Below are 26,676 nucleotides of genomic sequence, written 5' to 3'. Positions count from 1 at the left end.
ACTTGCACTGCCCAACTGAGAGGTTAACTAAACTGTCATCCACCCTTAAAAGAGGGATAATTTCCTAACAATCTCACAAATACTGTTGAATTGTTCTGAATAGTCTGTTGTAAATATGATGTTATATTTACCTTGGGTCTGTGTCTGTTTTATTTTACCTTTGTTATCTTTCAACAGATCTTCTCTGTCCAATTTCTCTACTTTATCAAATGCCTCCTTAATGACCTTTTTGTCATAACCTCTCTTTTTTAAATGCATAGAAAGACCTGTAGCCTGTTGCTTGTACTTTTTGTCTGATCAGAGCAGTTTCTTTTCAAACGGATAAACTGACCCTTGGCTACCCCTTTAAACACACTTTTAGGATGATTGCTTTTTGCGTGTAAAAGTGTGTTCCCTGAAATGGGCTTTCTGTACACACTGGTGGAAATTAGCTTCCCATTATTCCCTGATAAAGTCATGACCAAATAATTAATCTGGACTGCATTCCATTCATGGGTGAAGCTTAAGTTTAAATCATTAGTATTAAGGTAGTTTAAGAAGATATCATCCTGTTGACGTAAAGTCTCTATATTCGTCAATACCCCATGAGAAGGGAATATTGGCAATTGTCTTCTATATGAGGAAATACTATGGAGACAATCAGGAATTTTGTGAATATGTTTTGAGGGTAACTGAATTTCTTTTGCGGCACAATTTCTTTGAGTTCGAGGGGGTTTTCTATCTCCAGATTTGCAGCACTGTGATGCGGGCTAAGTTTGCCCCCTTGTACGCCAAAATTTTTATGGGTTGGTGGGAGCAGTGCCGCATCTATGGAGATGGGAACCCCTTCGGCTCGAGGATTGTGCTGTACAAAAGGTTTATAGATGACCTGTTATTTATCTGGCAGGGAGAACAGGATGATGTCTTCTTAAACTACCGTAATACTAATGATTTAACCTTAAGCTTCACCCATGAATGGAATGCAGTCCAGATTAATTATTTGGACATGACTTTATCAGGGAATAATGGGAAGCTAATTTCCACCAGTGTGTACAGAAAGCCCATTTCAGGGAACACACTTTTACATGCAAAAAGCAATCATCCTAAAAGTGTGTTTAAAGGGGTAGCCAAGGGTCAGTTTATCCGTTTGAGAAGAAACTGCTCTGATCAGACAAAGTACAAGCAACAGGCTACAGGTCTTTCTATGCATTTAAAAGAGAGAGGTTATGACAAAAAGGTCATTAAGGAGGCATTTGATAAAGTAGAGAAATTGGACAGAGAAGATCTGTTGAAAGATAACAAAGGTAAAATAAAACAGACACAGACCCAAGGTAAAGATAACATCTTATTTACAACAGACTATTCAGAACAATTCAACAGTATTTGTGAGATTGTAAGGAAACATATCCCTCTTTTAAGGGCGGATGACAGTTTAGTTAACCTCTCAGTTGGGCAGTGCAAGTTTGCATACAAGAGAGGGAAAACAATAGGAAATATGGTTGCCCCCACTAAACTGCCAAAACGGACAAAAAGAGAGTCTTCCTGGCTAACCACACATGGAATGTTTCGCTGTCATAATAGAACATGCGTAGCATGCGAAAAATTTGATACAGGAGACAGTTTTAATTCAACCATAACAGGACAGACGTATAAGAAATACTCATGTTTGAATTGCTGGTCTACCTTTGTTGTGTACCTGATCACCTGCAAAGCTTGTGAAAAGCAGTATGTGGGCCTCACTAAACACAAAAAATAAAAATAGAGGCCAATCCTGTTTTTCTCTGTATCAAACAAGAATTTCGGAATGTTTCGGGATCAAGCCTGATGTTGCAAATTTGTATGGAAAAATATAAGTTGCGAAACGCAAATGTTCCATTGCCAATTTTGCCAACTTAAAAAAATACACATATTCACTTACTTTTTAATTGTTTATACCTTTAACAACATATCATTTTGTATTTTATTATTAGGTGTCCTTTATCATTTTGTGACATATATCCAATTGGAAGTTACCTCTGAAAGTATATAATCTGTTGACTTCTACAGAGTTTTCACAGCATTGTTAGGAAATGTTTCAGCACTGAAACAGTTAAGGGAAAAATACGAGATTCATAACTGTCTATTTTGTATGAACAGATAATGAGCTAATGACATTTGCCTGAAGCTGATAGCTGAAATCAGTTTTATATTTTAAAATGAATCAGCAATAGAAGGTAATCAGAGCTACAGTGAATACAAGCTAGGTAAATAATTTTGTGCTCTATTCTCATTAAATGATAATTTGTAGATCATTTGATTGAAACAAAGGAGGAAATTGTGAGCTGGAATAAACCCACACTCATATTGCAACATTATTATTTCAGAAAAAAATATATTTTACCTGAAAATGAAAACAAAATTAATTGTTAATATATCTCTCAAAATACATTTTTTCCAGTTTTTAAGATTTCTTCTTAAATTTTTTTTTATATATATATATATATATATATATATATATATATATATATATAAAATATATATATATATATATATATATATATATATATATATATATATACACACTCACCCTCCACTTTATTAGATACACCTTGCTAGAACTTGGTTGGACCCCCTTTTGCCTTCAGAACTGCCTTAATTTTTTTGGCATATATTCAACAAGGTGTTGGAAACATTCCTCAGAGATTTTAGTCCATATTGACATGATATCATCACACAGTTTCTGCATATTTGTTTACTGCACATCCATGATGGGAATATCCCGTTCCACCACATCCCAAAGATGCTCTATTGGATTGAGATCTGGTTACTGTGGAGGCCATTGAGTACAGTGAACTCATTGCCATGTTCAATAAACAAGTTTGAGATTATTTGAGCTTTGTAACATGGCGCATTATCCTGCTGGAAGTAGCCATCAGAAGAAGGGTACACTGTAGTCATAAGGGGAAGGACATGATCAACAACAATACTCAGGTAGGCCGTGGCATTTAAACGAAGCTCAATTGGTACTTAGGGGCACCAAAGTGTCCCAAGATTATATCCCCAACACCATTACACCACCACCAGCCTGAACCGTTGATACCAGGCAGGATGGATCCATGTTTTTATGTCGTTTATGCCAAATTCTGACCCTACCATATGAATGTCGCAGCTGTAATAGAGACTCATCAGACCAGGCAATGTTTTTCCAATCTTCTATTGTCCAATTTTGGTGAGCCTGTGCGAATTGTAGCCTCAGTTTCCTGTTTTTAGCTGACAGGAGTGGCATCCGGTGTGGTCTTCTGCTGTAGCCCATGTGCATCAAGAGATGGTATTCTGCATACCTTGGTTGTAACGAGTGGTTATTTGAGTTACTGTTGCCTTCCTATCATCTCAAACCAGTATGTCCATTTTCCACTGACCTCTGACATCAACAAGGCATTTTTGTCCACACAACTGCCGCTCACTGGATATTTTCTCTTTTTTGGACCATTCTCTGTAAACCCTAGAGATGGTTGTGCGTGTAGATCACAGTAGATCAGCAGTTTTTTAAATACTCAGACCAGCCCGTCTGGCACCAACAACCAGGCCATATTCAAAGTCACTTAAATCCCCTTTCTTCCCCATCCTGATGCTTGGATTGAACTTCAGCAAGTCGTCTTCACCATGTCTAGATACCTAAATGCATTGAGTTGCTGCCATGTGATGATGAAATGGCTGATTAGCAATTTGTATTACCAAGCAATTGAACAGGTGTACCTAATAAAGTGGCCAATATATATATATATATATATATATATATATATAAAACACAGGAATGGACCGCACTCACAGACTGGACTGGGTACACATCCTAAGCCACTGTTAACTCCACAGCCCTGAACACTGACAGACAGCTGCAAAGTTCCCAGCAACCCAGGCAGTTAACCCCCGAGCAACCTGGGTGTCAGGTCCGCAGGGGAGCATTACAAACATTAACACAAAACACAAAAAACCCAGCACTCACTAGCAGATTCACAGCAATGTTTAAAAGCAAAACTGGGGGAAGTCAGTTACATTTGGCGCCAAAGGATCAAGCCCAGGACCACGACAAGGTCTCCCTGGGAGACCTTGTCGTGGTCCTGGGCTTGATCCTTTGGCGCCAAATGTAACTGACTTCCCCCAGTTTTGCTTTTAAACATTGCTGTGAATCTGCTAGTGAGTGCTGGGTTTTTTGTGTTTTATATATATATATATATATATATATATATATATATATATCCTATATAATAAATGGCCAAGTATGTTTGTCGGATGCAGTCATGCGCAGTAGAGACTGTACGTGACAAACATACCTGGCCGTTTGGATCCTGACACTCAGCACAGAGCAAGGCTGAAGCGGAGTGTCAGGGAGCGTGGCCGACGGGAGCGTCATGATGGGGGTGTGGCCAGGTGTCACAAGGGGCGTGGCCGGACATCACAAGGGGCATGGTCGGCACAGTGAGGGGCGTGGCTGGACGGGTGTTGCTGCGATGGAGCGTGGCCAGAGAGGCAAAGGCTTTCAATTAAGACAGAGCCAGAGAGGGAGCAGGAGAGGGGGGAGAGAGCCAAAGGGAGGGGGGAGAGAGCCAAAGGGGGGGAGAGCCAAAGAGGAAAGAGAGCCAAAGAGGAGAAAGAGCCAAAGAGGAGAGAGAGCAAAAGAGGGGAGAGAGCCAAAGAGTGGGGGAGAGAGCCAAAGGGGGGGGAGAGAGCCAAAGAGGGGGGGAGAGAGCCAAAGAGGGGAGGGGGAGAGCCAAAGGGGGGGAGAGAGCCAAAGAGGGGGGAGAGAGAGTCAAAGAGGGGGGAGAGAGAGCCAAAGGGGGGGAGAGAGCCAAAGAGGGGGGGAGAGAGCCAAAGAGGGGGGGAATGAGCCAAAAGGGGGGAGAGAGCCAAAGGGGAGGAGAGCCAAAGGGGGGAGGAGAGAGCCAAAGGGGGGGAGCCAAAGGGGGAGGAGAGAGCCCAAAGGGGGGGGAAAGCCAAAGGGGGGGAGAGAGAGAGAGCCAAAGAGGAAAGAGAGCCAAAGAGGAGAGAGAGCCAAAGAGGAGAGAGAGCCAAAGAGGTGGGAGAGAACAAAAGAGGGGGGAGAGAGAGCAAAAGAAAGGGGGGGGAGAGCCAAAGAGGGGAGAGAGTGAGCAAAAGAGGGGAGAGAGAGAGCAAAAGAGGGGAGAGAGAGAGCAAAAGAGATGAGAGAGAGCGCAAAGGATAGGGGGGAGAGAAAGCAAAACAGAGGGGGGAGAGAAAGCAAAAGAGAGGGGGGAAGAGAGAGCAAAAGAGAGGGGGGAGAGATCAAGGGGTGGGACCGCTGTACTGCAAAAAATGGCCTTTAGTACTAGTATATATATAATTTATTTCATTGCATGTTGCATAGTATGTTTTCTAACATTTTCATACAATTACAATTTTATATATATATATATTTAGGGCCAGATTACAAGCAGCTAACTGTGCTCAAAGTAAACTTTTAACACGGGCGGTTAGTGTATTATAAGTTGAAAGTAAAAAGTATGTGCATGGGCAAAGCCCAATGTACTAACTTGAGGACTTTGTATATTGCGACTGCTTTAACTTCTTCACATAAACTTTAATGAAGCGTTCTAACAAAAAAAACCTAACACTTATCTTCATGAGTGAACCTGACATCACCACCTACAGAGCTAAACCCGAAGGTAGTTGTGAATATTTTACATTACAATGTTTTTCACATAGAAGAGTATGCTATTTTTAAATATATTACTGATGATGACAGTGTTTTTGTGCCATTTTTTTTTAAATTCTGTAATTATAATTGAATATATCATAACAAAAAACATTTACACTTGAATAAATAACACAGGGCTAGACTACAAGTGTAACAGTATTTTGGGCTTCTGCTAGAGTGCTAACTCCGCCGTGTTCGCTCTTGTGGTAACCAGACTAGCGCAAAAATCTGAACTTAGAATATCACATGCACTTTCATGTATTCCCCCATAGAATTTAATGGAGAAAAAAAAGTTGAAAAAAAGACCTAACAGTCCACTCTCGCGCAAGCAGAGTAACATAGTAACATGGTAGATGAGGTTGAAAAAAGACCGAAGTCCATTGAGTTCAACCTATACAAATCTAAAATATATACAAAAAGCTCCAGTTAAGCTTAAATAATCCCACTGAAAGGTGACCCATTTAATACTAGCAATCATATCCATGAATTTTGTTTATAGACAGAAATGTATCCAAACTATTTTTAAATTTATCTAGGGTATTGGCATTCACTACCTCCTTTGGTAATGAGTTCCACAATTTTATTGCTCTTACAGTGAAAAAATGTTTCTATTGCATTAAATCTCCTTTCCTCCAACCTTAAATTGCGAACTCTGGTCACAAATTTTTTTTTGGAATAAACAGAGCTTCTGCCATATCTGCATATGGGCCTTGAATATATTTATATAAAGTAATCATGTCACCTCTTAAGCGCCTTTTTTCTAAAGAAAACAGACCCAGTTTGGCTAGCCTCTTCTCATAGCTTAAATTCTCCAATCCCTTTATTAGCTTTGTGGCCATTCTCTGAACTTTTTCTAGTTCTGCAATATCTTTTTTTGCGATCGATTCCCAGAACTGACACTCCATACTCAAGGGCTTTATATAGTGACAGAATTATGCTTTCCTCCCTTGAATAAATGCCTCTTTTAATACATGCTAGTATCTTATTAGCCTTTGAGGCTGCTGCCCTGCATTGTGCACCCATCTTTAACTTGTTATCTATCACTACCCCCAAATCCCTTTCCTCCTGTGTTTGGCTAAGTCTTGTCCCATTTAAATAATACTTTGCCTGCTTATTTTTACTTCCAAAATGTAGAACCTTGCATTTTCCCATATTAAATCTAATTTTCCATTTACCTGCCCATACTTATAATTTTTGCAGGTCCCTTTGTAACGAAAGTTCATCCTGCGCTGACCTAATGACCTTACTTAACTTAGTATCATCTGCAAAAATAGTGATGTCGCTATTTAATCCTTGCTCCAAGTCATTAATAAAAAATTTAAAAAAATAGGGCCCAGCACTGATCCCTGGGGGACTCCACTGATTACATTTGTCCAATCTGAGTATGATCCATTTACTACTACTCGTTGCTCCCTATCTTTTATCTAGTTATTTATCCATGAGCTAACATTTTCAGCTATTCCCAGTCCCTTAATTTTTGTGCATTAATCTCTCATGTGGCACCGTATCAAACGCCTTTGCAAAATCTAAGTATATCACATCAACTGATTCCCCTTTATCTATATTTTTACTTACTTCCTCATAGAATCTAATTAGATTAGTTTGACATGATCTATTTCTCATAAAACCATGCTGATTAGAACTCATAATCTTGTTTACACAATCAATATAATCCATTATAATCCCTTCAAACATCTTCCCCACTATTGATGTCAGACTAACTGGTCTATAGTTTCCTGGATCATCCCTACTTCCCTTTTTGAAGAGTGGCACCACATCAGCTTTACACCAATCCTGGGGTACCATGCTTGAGGATAATGAGTCTTGAAAAATTAAGAGTAGAGGTTTGTCTATAACAGTGCTAAATTCCCTTAAAATCCTTGGGTGTATTCCATCTGGGCCTGCAGTTTTATTTACCTTAATATTATCCAATTTATTCCTTATATCTTCTATACGTAACCCAGTTAATGGTATGGGCTGGCATGTTCTATTTTGTTCCAAAGTATCATCCAATGGCTCCTCTCTTGGGTATACTTAAGAAAAAAACTGGTTTAGTATCTCAGCCATCTCCCTGTCACTGTTAATCATGCTACCCTCCAGGCATTTTAATGTACCTATATTGTCTTTCTTAGATTTTTTTGCTATTTATGTACTTAAATAATCTTTTAGGGTTAGACTTAGAATCCTTTGCAATTAATTTTTCATTTTCAATTTTGGCTATTTTGATTGCTTTTTTGCATGATTTGTTACATTCCTTATAAATATGGAATTTTGAGTCTGTACTATTTTCTTTGAATAATTTAAAAGCCCTACGTTTTTTTTCCTAATTTCTCTTAACACATTTATATTCAGCCACGTTGGCTTGGATTTTTTATTTTTATTTTTATAACATATGGTATTTGTTGATATGTATATTTATTTAACAAAGTTGTAAATGTTATCCATGTATCTGTATTTTTATTAGAGAATACTTTGTCCTAATTTATGTTATTTAATGATTTCCTTAAATCTTTGAATTTTGCTTTCTTAAAATTAAAAGTCTTGGTTAAACCTTTAAGACACTGCTTATGAAAAGAGATTTCAAATGTGACCATGTTATGATCACTGTTACCCAAATGTTCTTTGATTTATATGTTTGATCTAAAGGCCCCAATTTATCAAAGGTCTTGTGGACCTGATCCGACACTGCGGATCAGGTCCGCAAGACCTTGCTAAATGCGGAGAGCAATACGCTCTCCGCATTTAACATTGCACCAGCAGCTCACAAGAGCTGCTGGTGCAACGCCGCCCCCTGCTGACTCGCGGCCAATCAGCCGCCAGCAGGGAGGTGTCAATCAACCCGATCCTATTCGATCGGGTTGATTTCCGGCGATTCCTGTCTGCCTGCTCAGAGCAGGCGGACAGGGTTATGGAGCAGCAGTCTTTCACCAGAAACACGGCCCTTCAAGCTCCGTACGGAGCTTGATAAATATGGGCATATATCTGTATTATTTGATAGCACTAAATCCAATATAGCGTTACTCCTAGTTGGCTCCTCTATTAATTGTGACAAGAAGTTATCCCTGAGAACATTTAAAAATATATCCCCCTTAGCTGAATTACTAGTTTCATTGGCCCAATTTATATCAGGGTAGTTAAAATCTCCCATAATTACAGCACTGTTATTAACAGCCTTACCTATTGCATATTATCATATGCACTAACCCAACATGAAAATATGCATATTTCACATTTCAATGTTCTTTACATAACATAATATGTTCTATTTATTCCTAAATAAATATTTCTTAATATATCTGATTTTTTTTAACAGATATATATTTCTACTTATATATATATAGAGAGAGAGAGAAAGAGAGAGAGAGAGAGAGAGAGAGAGAGAGATGATTATATATAGCTATATATATGTATTCAGATATATATATAGGAATATCTATTTAAAAATAAATAGAACAGAAAGCACAGCTTCCTGTGAGTGCCAGTGGCACCCAGGGCTGAGCATGTTGCAGGGACATGGGATGTGTACCCGGTCCGGTATGAGAGTGCAGTTCCCTTCCGTGTTTTGTATATGTCTAGGGTGATTGCATATGCCCGTGTACCCTTCCCTTGTTCCCAGTTTGTTTGGATTTGAAAGATTGCATTGTGTGGCTGTTTTAGGGTCCCAGGTATTGGAAAGGACCTTGACGAGGTACCTGGACTTGTCCCATTTGGCCAGATGCGGTAACTAACCTTTCCATTTTTGCTTTTAAATCTTAGCTGAGAGCTTGTAATTGAGTGCTGGGTTTTCTCTGTGTGTTGTATTAATTTGTTTTGTAATTTTCCCTATGGTTCTTGCATCCAGACCTGTCTGGGGCTAACTGCCTGTGACTCTGGGGACAGCACAGCTTCCTGTGAGTCCCAGTGGCACCCAGGGCTGAGCATGTTGCAGGGTCATGGGATGTGTACCCGGTCCGGTATGAGAGTGCAGTTCCCTTCCGTGTTTTGTATATGTCTAGGGTGATTACATATGCCTGTGCACCCTTCCCTTGTTCCCAGTTTGTTTGGATTTTAAAGATTGCATTGTGTGGCTGTTTTAGGGTCCCAGGTATTGGAAGGGACCTTGACGAGGTACCTGGGCTTGTCCTATTTGGCCAGATGCGGTAACTAACCTTTCCATTTTTGCTTTTAAATCTTAGCTGAGAGCTTGTAAGTGAGTGCTGGGTTTTATCTGTGTGTTATACATATACATATTTAGACATATACAGTATATGTATATATCTCCATGTTCAAGCCCTTTGTCTGCCTTTTTTTTTTCAAACACCCGAGATCTAATATCTCTGAGCTTTTAACTTTTGTGTGCAATATGTTTTAACAATTTTTATTAGATAGTGTTATTATGAGTGTAACTATACTCTTTAATGTATTTTTGATGTGTTTTGTGCAACTTTATATTTTTGCGAAACAGTTAGCCACAGCTCTGAGATCGCAGTAATGATTTTATCGTAAATTGTTATTGTGCTAACACGATTGCATTTACGTTCAAATTTTAATGCGAGCAGTAAACCTGATGAGCACAAACCCTAGTGATTTACCCCTTATCACTCGGACGCAAATGATTGCGCTCACTTGTAATCTGGCGCACAATGTGCTACTAGATAACATCATGGGATGATACACAAATAAAAAGGTATTTTTAGAATGTATTATATGTGCTTTTGTATATAGTCACAAGAATTTTATTTATTTATTATTTGTATGGGTCCCATGATTTTCTCTGATAGAATTTGTCACAAACATTTTAATGATCAGTTGGGATTTTAGCCTCACTCACCAGTGGCATTTGCTAATGGGATCATAGGAAATAAGTAGGAGTAGAATAAAAAAAACAAGGAAAGAAATAAAATAAGCTTGCAAGAGATCTAAATAAGAATAAATTAAGCATTTCCTCACTGCATCATATGACAATTGTATGCAGAAGAACAATATTTCAGTGGAAGCATTTACCTTCCACTTCATAGGCCCCTTACTTCTCTAAAACAACTGTGCAGGGCCCTTAATCTATACCCAAACACACACACATATGAGGAAGAACGTCATCTCACTCTGGTACCATATAAGGAAGAACATCATCTCTGGAAGCTGTAGTTTGTGCTATTAAGCTGACCGCCTTGTGGCTAGATCTGCTATAAGTTGCAGCGGGCGGCTTAGTAATGCAAACAACAGCTTCCAGGGATAACATTCCTCCTCATATGCGCATTCTCGCAAGCAGATAATGGGCCCTGCGTGGTCCATTGGTGGCATAAGGGGTAAATGTAAGGGACTCAAACTCTCAATGCAAAGTTTTATTATACTGTTGACGAAAAATGCAGGCAGTGGCTCTTCTCTGGCTGTCGGGCCACAGACAGGCCTCCCGTACTCACCGGGCCTCTGACACCAGCAATGCCTGTCACCCCTGATGATGGTCCTGGGCTTGTGTGCCAACAAAGAAGCCTCTGTATGCTAGATGTGGCACACATGCCATAGGTTTGTCATCACTGTTCTAGTAAAATAGTTATTTAAGCTGTAAAAACCATTAGCAAAAGGCAAAAGCCTTTTGCCTAACTAGTATTCAGGCAAATAGTTTTGAACTCATTTATTTCAGGGTTTTTTCAGCTTTCAAAGCTCTTTGTCTAGGAAATAGGGGCTCAGGCAACCTGGGAAAGTGGTCCTTTGCTCACTAATAACCACCTAGGCATTACTTGAAAGTGTCCCTGCTCCCCAATAGCTAGCCACCTAGAAACCTTCAAGGAAAGTGGCCCCTGCTCAGCAATATTCTCCAAGGCACTTAGGTAAAATAGCCCCTGCTCGCCAATAGGTCCCCTTACAAACGCCTGGATAGTATCTCTGCTTACTAATAAGTGGTGAAAGACAACCTTCTTACACCAGGAAAGGGGTCTTGCTTGCAAATATGCACCTAGGTACCACAAGAAATGGGCTCTTGCTCACCAAGTGGTGCCCCAGCACCCTGGGAAAGTGTCCCCTGCTTGCCAATAGGTGCCCAAGAACTCCAGGAAGGTGGTCACAGCTCATCAGTAGGCACCTAGGCACCCCAGGAAAGTGACACCTGCTCACTAATACACGCCCAGGCACCCCAGGAAATTGGCTCCTACTCACTGATATATACCCAGGTACCCAGGGAAAGTGTCCACAGCTTGCCAATAGGTGACCATTTTGTGAAAGTCGCCCTAGCTTGTCAATAGGCACCTAAGCAACCTAAGAAAGTGGCTGCTGCTTTCTAATAGCCATCTAGGAACCCTCAAGGAGAATGGCCCATGCACAGCACTATGCGTCCATGTACCCTTGGAAAGTGGCCCTTGCTCACCAATAGGTGCTCAGGCACCCCAGGAAAGTGGCCCGATCATCAATATGTTCCCATGCACCCTAAAAACAGCAATTAAGCTTTTTGCGCTAGTTGTATTGCGCTCGTATTACAAGTTAGAAGTAAACTATTTTCCCTCTTGCGGTAACCCGAGTAGTGCAAAAATCCAAAATTAGAATATCACGGGTGCATTCATGTATTCCCCCATAAAAGTTAATGGAGAAAAAAAGTGGAAAAACCTAACACCCCACTGTTCAGCAAACACGATTGCATATTCCCATTTGGGCTAACCTAACATGAAAATATGAATATTTCAAATTCCAAAGTTCTTTACATAGCAGAATATGTTCTATTTATTCATAAAAAAAATTATCTTCATATATCTGATGGTTTTTTGAACAAAAAAATATAACTCCTTGATAGTGGCTATACTTACTAATAGGTGATGAATTTGGCCACTACTCTCCAGGACCAGGAAAGTGGCCCGGTTCTCCAATATTCACATAGATTCCACAAGAAATTGGCTCATGCTCACCAATATGTTCCCAGTTACCCTAAGAAAGTGCCCCCTGCTTGCCAATAGGTGCCTAGTATCAGGGTTCTGTTCCTTTAACAAGTGGGTGTTACGTTTCTCAGTCCTATCTCTTAAAAGCCTCCTCTTCCTGTTGAATAATGCTTGGTATTTTGGATCTGTGTCTGAGTCCTGAGCAATATATGAAGTTTTCAATTAAGTGTCAAATTTCTAGCATTTCTGAAGTGTTTTTCTGCAATATCAACTAATCTGCTGTTTCTGAAAAGTCTTCTGTGAATATCCTGTTTCGTATTCCTACCTGATGCCTTGATGTATGTATTCCGTTCACTGGGATCTGCTTCTTTCAGCTTTTGATTTCTACAGCAGCACTGTGATGTCATCCGCGGTCAGCTGATAGGACTTCCAAGTTTTCCGTAGTTTGTTGTTAGCTTGCCTTAGCTGCATCTGTACTTCGTCTCAGATGCTGTACCTTCACAGAGCTGTGACTGCTTGCCTTTGCAATTACTGTTTAATCCTCCTAGAATCCCGGGTGTTTGTTTTGAGATCTCCTTTTATCAGGTACCTTTTGCCTCATATTGCCATGTAAGTGATCAATGCATGCAGTCTTAATTAGACAAACTCCTGTGTATTGTTCTCTACACCTGCATAGAGTAAGACTGTGTTGTTTTTAGCTTAGAGTCACATTCCATAGTAATATCCTTACAATGCTTGAAGTTCCTTTTATTGCAAGGTAAGACCACAGTAACACTTACTAATGTAAAAGAGTTGCCATTTGTTATATTTACAGGCAAGCATCTGAATTTATCCATACTTTCAGACTAGCTAAATTAACAGTTGAGGTTCAGTTCACATGTTGCTTAGATGTGTCACCAATCTCTCACACCCAGGAACTCCAGGAATGTGGCCACAGCTCCTCATAAGGTGACAAGGCATCCCAGGAAAGTGATCTCTGCTCACTAATAACTGTGTGGTTCTTGCTCATAAATAGGTGTCCAGGCACCTCCAGAGAAGTGGCCCATGCTCATAAAAAGGCTGCTCTCAGGCCACCTATAGAAGTGTCCTTGCCAATAGGTGCCCAGGAACCCCAGGAAAGTAGCCCCTGTTCACCAGTAGCCTCCCAGGAACTCTCACGGATAGTGGTCCCTGCTCCAAAATATGCACCCAAGCACTCTTAGGAAAGGGGCAAGAAGGGGCCACTTCACTGGGTAGCCTGGAAACCTATTGATGCACAGGGGCCACATTCTCAAGATGCTTTTGCACCAATTAGTGATAGGGACACTTTCCTTGAGGGTTCCTAGGTGGTTGGGTGTTCCCGGGTGCTTGGGTATGTTTTAATGAGCAGGGGCCACTTTCCTAGGGTGTCTGGAAGCAATAGGGCAAGCAGGGGTCACTTTCCCAGGATTCCTGGGCTCCTATTGACTAGCAGAGCTAATTTCCCATGAGAGTTAGGTGCCTATTAGCAAGCACTTTTCTGCGCTGCCTGGAAGCCTATTGGCAAGCAGGGCCACTTTTCAGAGTGCCTGTGTGCCTTTTCAGGGTGATCAGGGGCCACATTCCTGTGGAATCTGGGCACCTATTGACAAGTAGGGGCCACTTTTGTGTGGTGTATATAATCCTACACTATTGTACTGTGAACCAACATCTCACTATATGCACTATGCATTTTTTAATTTTTAACAACACAAATTTGTATAGTGGGAAAATATTACATTTTGCAACCTTTATGCACAAGAGTGAAAAATACAAATAATTAGCATGTGCTGTTGGATAATCAATTGCTTTCTTAAAAACACACCAATAGCTATAATGTGCTAAATTTAAAATGAAATCTACTTCAATTACTATTATTCCTGACAAAATAAAATAAATGTTGCCTACGATTTGCTTACGATAGGTTTTATTTGACCTGCGAAAAGAAAAATTTAGAGGGTTCAGCTAATAAACCATGCCAAATTTACTGTTTCTTTTACAGAATGACATTTAATTTATTGAATGTTACAATTCATAAACATGCTAATACATCTATTACATTTTTATGTACAGAAATTTACTGACTAAAACAATTTACTGCATAATGAAACTTTCTGCACTCTAGAAACAATTTTACTATCTTATACTAAATACAGAATTTCTTGCAGTAAATTAATGTTTGAATACTGTAGTCAGTTTATTGCCTATACTATTCAAGGAAGGTCAAGTTGAAGTTTATGACAAAGAAGATATAAGTATATGAAAAATATGAATTAAAATCCTTGCATTTTACTTTTATACTTTGGCCTTACAATTTGTCGTTCAATAATTGTGATAACGTTTAAAGGTATTTTTTTAATTGTTTCCATATATAGCAAGAAAATAATTAATGAAGCTCATGGTACATTAAGGATAGAAATTAAAAATGCTCCAACACAATTACTTAAATAGTTGATTTAGCGAGCAAAAAAATAAGGAATTGTTTGATTAAAGGGACAGTGTACAGTCTACTTGAAAAAATCCCTTCATTAACCATTCCCCAGTTTTGCATAACCAACACATCTATATTAATATACATTTTACCTCTGTACCTTGTATCTAAGCCTCTGTAGACTGCCCCCTTATTTCAGTTCTTTTGACAGATATGCATTTTAGCCGATCAGTGCTACGGGAATAAACACAATCAGCTAGATTACGAGTTTTGCATTATGACTCAAAAAGCATTGTTACGGCCCATAACAATGCTTTTTCCCTAACGCCGCTATTACAAGTCTTGTCAGAATAGTTGCACCGCACACCTTTTGGTCGTCACGCAACGTCAGTACCGCACTTTAAGAAAACTCCTTTTTCAATGGGACTCCCATAGCGCCGGTATTACAAGTTTTGCTGTGAGGCCAAAAAAGTGAGCGGTACAGCCTAAAATGACAAGATCCGTACTGCCATCTAAAGTCAGTAGTTATGAGTTTTATGCTACAAAGCTGTACCATAAAACTCATAACTAAAGTGTCAAAAAGTGCACTAACACCCATAAACTACCTATTAGCCCCTAAATCGAGGCCCTCCCGCATCATAAAAACTATAATAAATGTATTAACCTCTAATCTGCTGCTCCCGATAAAGCCACCACTTTAAAAAATATTAACCCCTATTCCGCCACTTCCCGACATCATCGCCACTATAATTAAATTATTAACCCCCATCGCAAACACTATTTAAAGATTATTAACCCCTAATCTGCCATCCGCCCACACCGCCGCTATAATAACCTATTAACCCCTAAACCTCTGTCCTCCCACATCCCTACATAAATATATTAACCCCTAAACCTAACCCTAACGTAACACTAACCCTAATGTAACCCTAAGCCTAACACCCCCATCCTCTTCTTCTGATGGTCAACGTAGAATTAAGTTTCCCTTTAAGGTACGTCATCCAAGATGGCGTCCCTTGCATTCCGATTGTCTGATAGAAATCTATCAGCCAATAGGAATTAAAGGGGAAAAATCCTATTGGCTGTTGCAATCAGCCAATAGGATAGAGCTTGCATTCTATTGGGTTTATTTTTTTAAGTGTTTATTGGATGGGTTTTAATTTTAGCTTAGGGTTTGGGCAGTAAAATAGCTAAATGCCCTTCTAAGGGCAATGCCTATCCAAATGCCCTTTTCAGGGCAATGGTTAGCTTAGGTTTATTTAGATAGATTTTTATTTGGGGGTTTGGTTGTGTGGATGGTGGGTTTTACTGTTGGGGGGTTGTTTGTATTTTTTTTTACAGGTAAAAGAGCTGATTTCTTTGGGGCGATGCCCCGCAAAAGGACCTTTTAAGGGCCATTGGCAGTTTAGTGTAGGCTAGGTTTTTTATTATTTATTTTATTTTGGGGGGGGGGTTATTTTGATAGGGCTATTAGATTAGGAGTAATTAGTTTTATTTTTGATAATTTGTTTTTTTATTTTGTGTAATTTAGTGTTTATTCTTTTGGTAATTTAAATAATTGTATTTGATTAATTTAATTTATTTAATTTTATTGTAATGTTAGGCTTTAGTGTGAGGCAGGTTAGGTTTTATTTTACAGGTAAATTAGTATTTATTTTAACTAGGTAGCTAGTAAATAGTTAATAACTATTTACTAACTAGTCTACCTAGTAAAAAAAATACAAACTTACCTGTGAAATAACAATAAAACCTAAGCTAGCTACAATATAACTATTAGCTATTTTGTATATTTTATATAGGTTTTATTTTACAGTTAAGTTTGTATTTATTTTTAAATAGGAATTATTTAGTTAATAATTGTAAGTTTTGTTTAGATTGATTTTAATTAATTAAGTTAGGGGGTGTTAGGTTCAGATATATGTTAGGGTTAGGGTTATGCTTAGGGTTAGGGTTATGTTAGCGTTAGGGTTAGGTTTAGGGGTTAATATATTTATTTAGTGTTAGTGATGTTGGAGGCCATAGGTTAAGGGGTTAATAACTTTAGTATAGAGGCGGCGACATTGGGGGCGGCAGATTTGGGGTTAATAACTGTAATGTAGGTTGCGGCAATGTTAAGGGTGGCAGATTAGGGGTTAATAAGTGTATTTAGGTGGCGGCGATATCGGGAGCGGCAGATTAGAGGTCAATAGTTTTATGTAGGTGGCGGCGATGTTAGGGGCGGCAGATTAGGGGTGTTTAGACGTGGTTTTTATGTTAGGGTGTTAGGTTTAAACAAAACGTTTTCTTTCCCCATAGACATCAATGGGGCTGCGTTACGGAGATTTTGTTTCCGCGTTCGCAGGTGTTAGGCTTTTTTTTTCCCGGCTCTCCCCATTGATGTCTACGGGGAAATCGTGCACAAGCAAATCAAAGCAGCACTTGTATTTGGGTGAAGCATGGAGCTCAACGCCACCATATCGCCCACGCAAGCCTGCTTTTTGTAAACCTGTAATAGCAGTGCTATAGGGAGGTTAAATACCGCCGCTTTTGTGACGGTTGTTAATTTCCCTATAGCGCTCAAAACTCGTAATCTAGCTGAAAGTTATCTATATGGAACACATAAACTAGCAGTGTCTAACTGTGAAACACTGTGAAATGCACTGAGATAAGAGGCGGCCTTCAATGGCTTAACACTCAGTTTATGAGCCTACCTAGGTTTAGCTTTCAACAAAGAATAGCAAGAGAACAAAGCAAATCTGATGATAAAAGTAAATGGGAAAGTAGTTTAAAATTGCATGCCCTTTATGAATCATGAAAGTTTAATTTTGACTTGACTGTGCCTTTAAGTGCTAACCCATTGGTTAAATTGCCTAATGTCGTAAACTTAGCTTGCTTTTAATTGTCTTTCTTACAATAGTTTCTGTTACTGTTTTATTTAATCATTTATACACTATACCATAAATAATTGCACTAATCTTCCAACAAATTCAACCCCAGAAGATCGTTTCGGAGTTTATCAAGAGCAAAGAGCAAAGAGAATTCTCTGGGTAATTCTCCTATGGGCTCTTCTCAGTTCGCCTTTAGAAAAGCGCATCTGTGTGCTCAAATTTATAAAAAAAAAGTTGTTTTTTTCCGCCGTATTAGTATCTGCACCTTATTTATCAATGAAAACAAGCAACTTTTCTTCATGTAAGTGGTATATGAACGAATAGCAATATTTTTACAGTCCTACTAGTAGCTTTGTTAATGTCCCTCTTCAACAAACTGTCATGGAAGAAAATAGATCTGTTTTCATTGCAAACACATATACATTGTTATTGCACTTCTTTATATATTATTTTGTGTGCCTTCTTGAGCCCTTTTTTTTTTCTAACATTGATTTTGAAACTGGTAGAGAATAAATTTCTAAAGCTGTTCTTCACAGTAGTTATGGAGAACTTTAATGGACGCATTTGCAGAACTATCAGTCCGATAATGGAGAAAATAAAATGATAAATTTGTAACTAGTCAAATTAATGAGGCATACTATAGGAAATATGACTAAAACAATCTAATTTAACCCTTTTTTGGTGCACCTATGCCCCAAGGAGAATGGGAACAGAGTAAGGGAATTTTACAGTTGAATCTGGAAGCAGAAATGAGTAAAATAACCCACAAAAAAAGAATACACATGTAGCACTCAAGAGTCTCTATACACTATGTGTTAGGTATCTTATTGTAATATATTTAAAACAGATAACCCTAATACTAAGGGAGGAATAAGAATCCTCTAAAATATAACTTGTAATACATTTGTTAAAATATATAGGGAAAAACACACACTTAAGTAGAATCCTGCGTATGCTGAGATTTGCTTATCTTTGACTCAGATCATAGTGAAAAAAATATTAATAAGTTGAAATGTAACTGTGAGTATGGTTGTGTGATATTTAATACACTTAACTCTTTCTGTGCAAGTTACATCACTTTAATACCAGCATAAATTAGCAAATGTGATAACTATCTCTTGGACAGAATGTCTATTGGGTAGGATATAGTTGGGGGTGTATTGTTATAACACTTGGTTCAGTGAGCTAGTGATAGAACTATAGCGACAAATGCAATTCAAATTTTAGCACTAATTGGTAGCTAAGTAAGTGTGCATAAGCAAATGCAGCTTGCTTGTATGAGTAGTGATGAAATTATCAACAAGGTTGAATTACTAAACCTCCAAAGGTTAAAGCAAGAAGCAACCGTATTGCTTACAACTGGAATAAACTGATTACGAATACAACAAAAATTGCACTTCTATTGGGATAATGCTTATAAAGCAGTGTATATGCAATCAGTGAAACGTATAATGTGTGGATGCTTATAACAGTATATAAGTATTTTGAGTATTGCCTTTGGTATGGCTATATTTTACCTAAGCTCTGTAACAATTCCCTTAGCAGTATAGTTAGGTTTGCATTAACAATGATAATATTGCTATTGTAGAAGTGCTAGCTAGACATTAAATATAGGTAAAGAGTACATAAAAAACCCATTGTTTAGAGTTATATCTATCATTATCTAGTGGTAATAACAAACATTTTTTTTGTAAACAGGCTTATACTGTGCAACTATTGTTGCCATTATCAATCGTCTGCCAACAAAATAGCAAATAGGCAAGGTTAATTCTAGTTTGCATATAGTTAGAAAAAAATGTGTATTACCGGACTTAGTTAAATCTTATTAATGTCTGGCTTCACTAAAATATGTGAATAAATGACCGGTCGGTTTACACTGTCCATAAAGCTATCAACCAACCACATGAGCACCCAATTATATTGGGCATCAATAGCTTAACTGAAAAAGCCAGCCAGTATGTTGACTAAAGGTTAAGGGAGTATTTATCCCAGATGTCCTCATACTTGCAAGATACAAGAGATGTACTAAAACAGTTGGAAAATATTTGTGTCAGCACCACAACATGGCTAGTAACAGCTGATGTTGAATCCTTGTATACTAGCATAAAACATGATCTAAGACTAAAAGCAGCCCAAAAAATAGAACTAGGAATTAGAGGAGGTAACATTGAAAAAACACTACTATGTGCCAAAAGCAAATGGATATTTCTGTTGAATACCGTTCAACCTTACGGTCTAAATAAACAAAAAAACTTTGGTTCATTTTTATAAACATCTATAGGTTATTATTGGGGCACCAGTGACACAATTATAGCAACAGTACCACAACTATAAACAGTTTAAACCAAATAAGTATGAAGACTAAGGTATTAAACAAAAAACAAAAACAAAATAAATAGCACTATATAGATATGACATGGGTTAAATTCCCTAACCCGACAATTTATACAAAATTTAAATTTTATAGTCACATGATGATTAATGAAAGAAAATCACAAACAGTCACTTTGAACAAATACGATTATTTCAATATAAAGTACAAAACACTCAAAACACTTCAGCAATTTACACTTAAACATAACATAAGTCCTCAATTAATATTTTATTAGTTAATTTATATTAGCTCTCTTTTGAGGTCACATTCACAATTTAAAAGTACAAAATTAAAGATTTTAATTTAAATGTTTTACTATGTTGGAATTAATAATAGAATAGATGCTTCTTTAATCTTGTTTATCATTAGCAGTGCACCTTGACTCTTAATATGCAAAGCAAACATAAACCCAATACATGAATAGAAAACATCTCATATATTGTTGTATGATAAGCGCTAGTATTCCTAATATAACTTTATCTTTTCATCAGAAAAATAAGCCAAATACATATTGATCATGACATTTTAGACATTATGTGGAATACTGTATCTTTAACAATACAGAATAACATTTTGGGGTTTTTGATATTGCTTGAAACCTCAACTGTTAACTACATTATCTCAAGATGTAATATTGAGATATGAAAATATTCGCTATTATTGCCCTTTTTATACTATATAAATATGTTTAATCCAATGCATTCCTTATATTCATACAGTAAAATTGAACAGATTTGCGTTTGGGAATTGGTTAAATAAGTGTTAATACACACAAAGACACATCAATGAAACAATGACGCACAATTATACACTTCTGTATTAACACAAGTCTCATAATACCAATGACTGAATTCTGATAAAATATAAGAACGTTACGAGGATGACGTCACATTTGGAGGCAGGGTTAAGTTCCAAACATCATAAATAGAGGCCAAATTTGTGCTGCCCGTGTTACCCTTTGAGAAAGCCGTTCACACAGCAAAACATGTTAGGGATTTGTTGAGGAGGCATTGGGAACTCCTATTTTTAAATAGCCACTTTTAGCTTTTCTGCTTATGCTATGACACCAATAATGCTTAAAAGGACACTGAACCGAAATTTTTTATTTTTTGATTCAGATAGAGCATGCAATTTTAAGCAACTTTCTAATTGACTTCTATTATCAATTTTTCTTTGTTCTCTTGCTATATTTATTTGAAAAAGAAGACATCTAAGCTAAGGAGCCAGCATTTTTTTTTTTGTTCAGAACCATGGACAGCACTTGTTTATTGGTGCTGTCCAATCAGCAAGGACAACCCAGGTTGTTCACCAAAAATGGGTCGGCATCTAAACTTACATTCTTGCTTTTCAAATAAACATACCAAGAAGAATGAAGGAAATTTGATAATTGGAGTAAATTAGAAAGTTGCTTAAAATTGTATGCTCTATCTGAACCACGAAAGAAAAAAATTGGATTCAGTGTCCCTTTAAACTACAAGTTGACTCAGATACTAACGAAATGTAAGAAAACATATTATATTTAACCATACACTCACTGTGAGTACATTTACACAAATAGGGATTACCGGTGACCATTAAAAGCTCATTGTGAACATATTTGCGTTAAATCTAGTCTGACTACAGGCATAAACAGTGTAAATCGACCGGTCATTGATTCACATATTTTAATGAAGTCAGACATTAATAACATTTAACTAAGTCCGGTAATACACATTTTTTGCTAACTATATGCAAACTAGAATTAACCTTGCCTATGCGCTACTTTGTTGGCAGCCGATCGATAGTGGCAACAATAGTTGCACAGTATAAGCCTGTTTACAAAAAATTGTTTGTTATTACCACTAGATAATGATAGATTTCTATTAAGATATAACTCTCAACAATGATTTTTTTTTATGTACTCTTTACCTATTTAATTATCTTAAATAACAGGCAAGCCAGATTTAATGTCTAGCTAGCACTTCTACAATCGCAATATTATCATTGTTAATGCAATCCTAACTATACTGCTAAGGGAATTGTTACAGAGCTTAGGTAAAATACAGCCATACCAAAGGCAATACTAAAAATACCTCAAAACAGCAACAACAACAAAAACTGTGCATGATTTATTTGTTAACAAAAATACATTCATGTATTCATTCATGTATACAGCTAAATAAAGTTAAAATGACACTGTACACAAAATGTTTTTCCCTTCTATTTCATTGTATTCCCAGTGGTTCATTTTACCTGCTGAGATGTACTTAATTGTTTACTCACTGCTCTTTTACCCTTCATTTGTTATTTGAAATATATGTATTTACCTATAGAAATGAAAGCCTATTTTGAAAATATGAATAACAAACATGTTTTCTGAAGAAAAGTTATGTAAACAGGAGGCAAGAACACAAATTAATCTCTCAGTGGGGTTAGGAAAGAGACAGAGGGCTAGATGATTGAAAGCTCGTCATTGGCGGTGAGAAATGTGTATTTCTGACTCGCCTATCTCGCAAATTTCACGCCTTGCGTAATGATTGTATAAAGTTGGCAGTCCATTGTAAACAATACGTTACGCGATAAGCTGTCTATAGTAAACTATAGGCTTCGCCTCCTTATATCATTTCACAAACTTCAAAATGGGTTTCCAAATATCATTGCGTTGCTTTGTAATTTTAATGATTCACTTTATTTCAGTTTGTGTTTGCATATTTCAAAATGTAAAACTATAGTTATAGAATATTGTCTAATTACGTTATATTGTAATATTTTTTAAATTAAATAAATATTGTTAATTCTCCAAAGGATGGGTGGCGAAACATGTATGTGTGTTAAATGTGCGATTCGTATTCGTGTATATTTCCTTAATGTATAGCATATTTTATTCTGTGAGGCAGTTGATGAGATTTGTGAAAATGGTTGCTGAGAGGTTTTCAGCTGTGGAGAACGAAATCCTTGTATCTGCTTTGGAGCCAAACTATGACATGCTTTTTGGACCACAGAGGCGTGACACTAGTTTAAAGACTAAGGCCCCTATTTATCAAGGTCTGGCGGACCTGATCCGACAGTGTGGATCAGGTACGCCAGACCTTGCTGAAAACGGCGAGCAATACGCTCGCCATATTCAGCATTGCACAATAGCTGCTGGTGCAACGCCGCCCCCTGCAGGACTTTGTGACCGCTGCTTCATAACTGCTCTTTCTGGCGAGTCTGAAAGCTCGCCAGAAACACGGGGCATCAAGCTCCATTCGGAGCTTGACAGATAGGCCCCAAGGGATGCAATCTGGGAAGATAAATGGTTTATTTAAATGGCAAACATATAAAGATTGTGGCTCAATGTAGCAAAAGGGTTGCAGACATTAAAAGAAAAATTCTTAGAAAGAATAAGAGGAGGAGGCGATTTTTAAAATATGAAAAAATATTTGTTAAACTTTTAATGTCTGTAAACCCTAATGTGGACATTGAGCAACAGTCGACTTCAGCATCATCTTCCCAAACTTCTCCCTTGTGTGAAGAACATATAGATGTCTCTGTTGGCCCAAAAAGTGATGTTGCACAGCAAAATAATACTGAGGATGTGGATGAAGGTAATTTTTTTTTTTTTATTTAGTTAGCATATCATGTTCCTTATAAAAATTTACATAAAGTTTATTTTAATTTAGTGCAAGAAGTAACTACATCACCAGCATTACTTGCTGAAAGCACTGAGGCAGCACGTGAAAGTGACCAATTCTAAATTGAAGAAATTCAAGAATTGGAATTCCTCATTACCGGTATATATATGTGTATATTTTTATTTTATAATCATTTAGCATGTAAATTTAAACATCAATTTAAAGGGACAATGAACACACATTCTTTATTTTGTGAATAAGATACAGCATGCAATTTTAATCAACTTTCTAGTTTACTCCTATTATCAAATTGTTTACATTCTCTTGCTATCTTTATTCGAAAAGTAATAATGTAAGTTTAGTTGTTAGCACATTTTTGACGATCAACCTGGGTTTTTCTTCTTGATTGTTGGATAAGTTCACACACAAATAAACAACTGCTGTCCCAAATATTTGCTGGCTCCTTAGCTTAGATGCCTTCTTTTTCAAATAAAGATAGCAAGAATACAATTAAAATTTGATAATAGGAGTAAATTAGAAAGTTTCTTAAAATTACATGCTCTATCAGTGTGTTCAGTGTCCCTTTAAGCATTGTAATTTTTAAATATATATTTTTTTTCTTTGATGAAAAAGTTACCTATAGACCAATATGTAAATCAATGACAAAGAAAACAAATAGGACCTACTCTCACGTAGTGTGTCCAAAATGGAAAAAGGTGCGCCTATTTTATGCTCCTCCCTCAGTGTGGATTAAACCAATAGGGTAACAATTAGATCTTAATTAAATATAATCCTATGGAATGTATAGTAAAAAAATGATGAAATATATATCCTTATACAATGTATAATGTGGTACAGAAATATCTAAATTAAAACTAGGGAAACAGGTATAAGTAATTATCCTATAATAACGTTACTTAAACATAATCCTTGAGGTCAGTGGTAGATAGATGTAAGTCCATTGATACAGATTAGTGTCCCGATATAAAAATCTTCCAAGCCGGAAAAAAAAAAGACCCCAATCGGTGTTGATGACAAATGACCTTCGTTCTGGAAAGAAACAAAGAAGAGACCCCTGATCTATAACATGTTAGGATATCTCCTTACATCTGCAAGGTTTAACCCCAAAAACCTGCTTCTGATTTGTAAAAGCACTTGTAATGGATGTTATTAATTATGCATCCATAAAAGGGATTTGTTATACATTAATGGATGCACAATATTTTATTTTCACTACTTGTAATATAGAAAATAATATATAAAAAAAAATTCTAACTCAACCACATAAACAAGGTATGTATTCATTTACACCTTAACATGTTAATTTACATGTTAATAAAGAATGTCACTTATGTGTGCGCATTTTTTTTTTAAATGTAAAAATAAAATTACATTGTTGTCACAGTTATTATTTTTAACACATGAACTATCAATTCATTTTTTTATTATTTTCTTTATTAAAACAATATTTTAAATGTGTGCATAGTGCAATTAATTTTTTTATGTATTTTAATATGATATTTGTTTTATTTCTAACAGGAAAACGGGAAGAGAATACATTTGATAAAATGTGTGATTTGCTTGAAAATATAAACACTAATATCACAGTTTTGAAAGACTCAATGTCTTACCATTTTTGAAAAAATAAAGTTCACAACCAAAAAATAAGAAGACTTTTAACCAGAATCATTGAAAACCAAAAAGAACAGCGTTCTATGATGTTCAGAGAAAGAAGGTGGGAGGGAAGGGCATTTTATTCTGGGGTTAAAACACGTGGTGGACCATTTTATCATCCACATTCATATCTTATGTTTGTTTTTTTTGTTTTTTGTTTGAAAGTTAATAAAAAGAATGTTTACAATTGGTCTCTTTATTTTCTTGAGTTATATACCATACAACACATTACATATTTTTCGCACATGTATTAAAGGGACATGTACATTTGATTTATGATTTCAGTGGGGGGTGTTCACAAGTATGATTATATAATTAATGAACATGGATGTTTATATCATTAGCAAATCATATTCTTACTTATATTAGTTTATAATACACATAGTTGTCTGCATATTTGTGTGCACTGTCCCTTTAATATTTATTAAAAAAAACTTACAAATATTTTGCAATGAGCATTTTATCTTCATTTATTTTAAATTACTATGTTTAACTCAAAGAATAATAATATACACATATTATATTTATTTTCCTTTTCTATATTTTCTTATTGTTTTTTTACTAGCTGGAAGATTACCATCAGAATTCTGATTTCCTTTTATTTTTCCATCAGAATTTACAACATCAGAATTTATTCCATCAATATCTGAATTACCTAAATTGGTTGATTCGGTTACAAATGAATTTACATTTTCAGCATTTTCTGAAGAACTAACATTTAAATTTAAAGGAGTATTAGTACAATCATTTTTTGACATAGAAAAATCATTGTCTGAGCTATTGATTTTAAGGACTCACTAATGTGTTCCAAATGTGTATTACTTTTTTCAACAGAATCATTTAATTTTTTAATAGCATGATTTTCCTTAAATTCAAGCAGTGTGTTATTCATAATCTCAAGTCTGTCGTGTAATAAATCATTATGTTTTATTAATTTATAACTAAATTCACCAACATCCTTATAAAATTCATTGTCCTCAGGATTGTTCTCATTTTCAGATGGCAATGAATTATTTTCATTTTATAAATAAATAATTGCATGTTCAGCTTCATTGCTAATGTTGTTTTTCTCCTCCTGTTCTATGTTACTATTTAAAAATGTGGCTTGTGATAAATCCAACACTACATTTATTGGTATTTCATTTTGAGATGATATATTGTTGGGTGGTAGTTCACTTTTCAATACTTATTTCTATATTAATTATATTACATTCTAAATCATCAAAC

Source organism: Bombina bombina, chromosome 4 (genome assembly GCF_027579735.1).
Source record: "Bombina bombina isolate aBomBom1 chromosome 4, aBomBom1.pri, whole genome shotgun sequence".
Taxonomy (NCBI): domain Eukaryota; kingdom Metazoa; phylum Chordata; class Amphibia; order Anura; family Bombinatoridae; genus Bombina; species Bombina bombina.
This window is presented reverse-complemented; position numbering follows the sequence as displayed.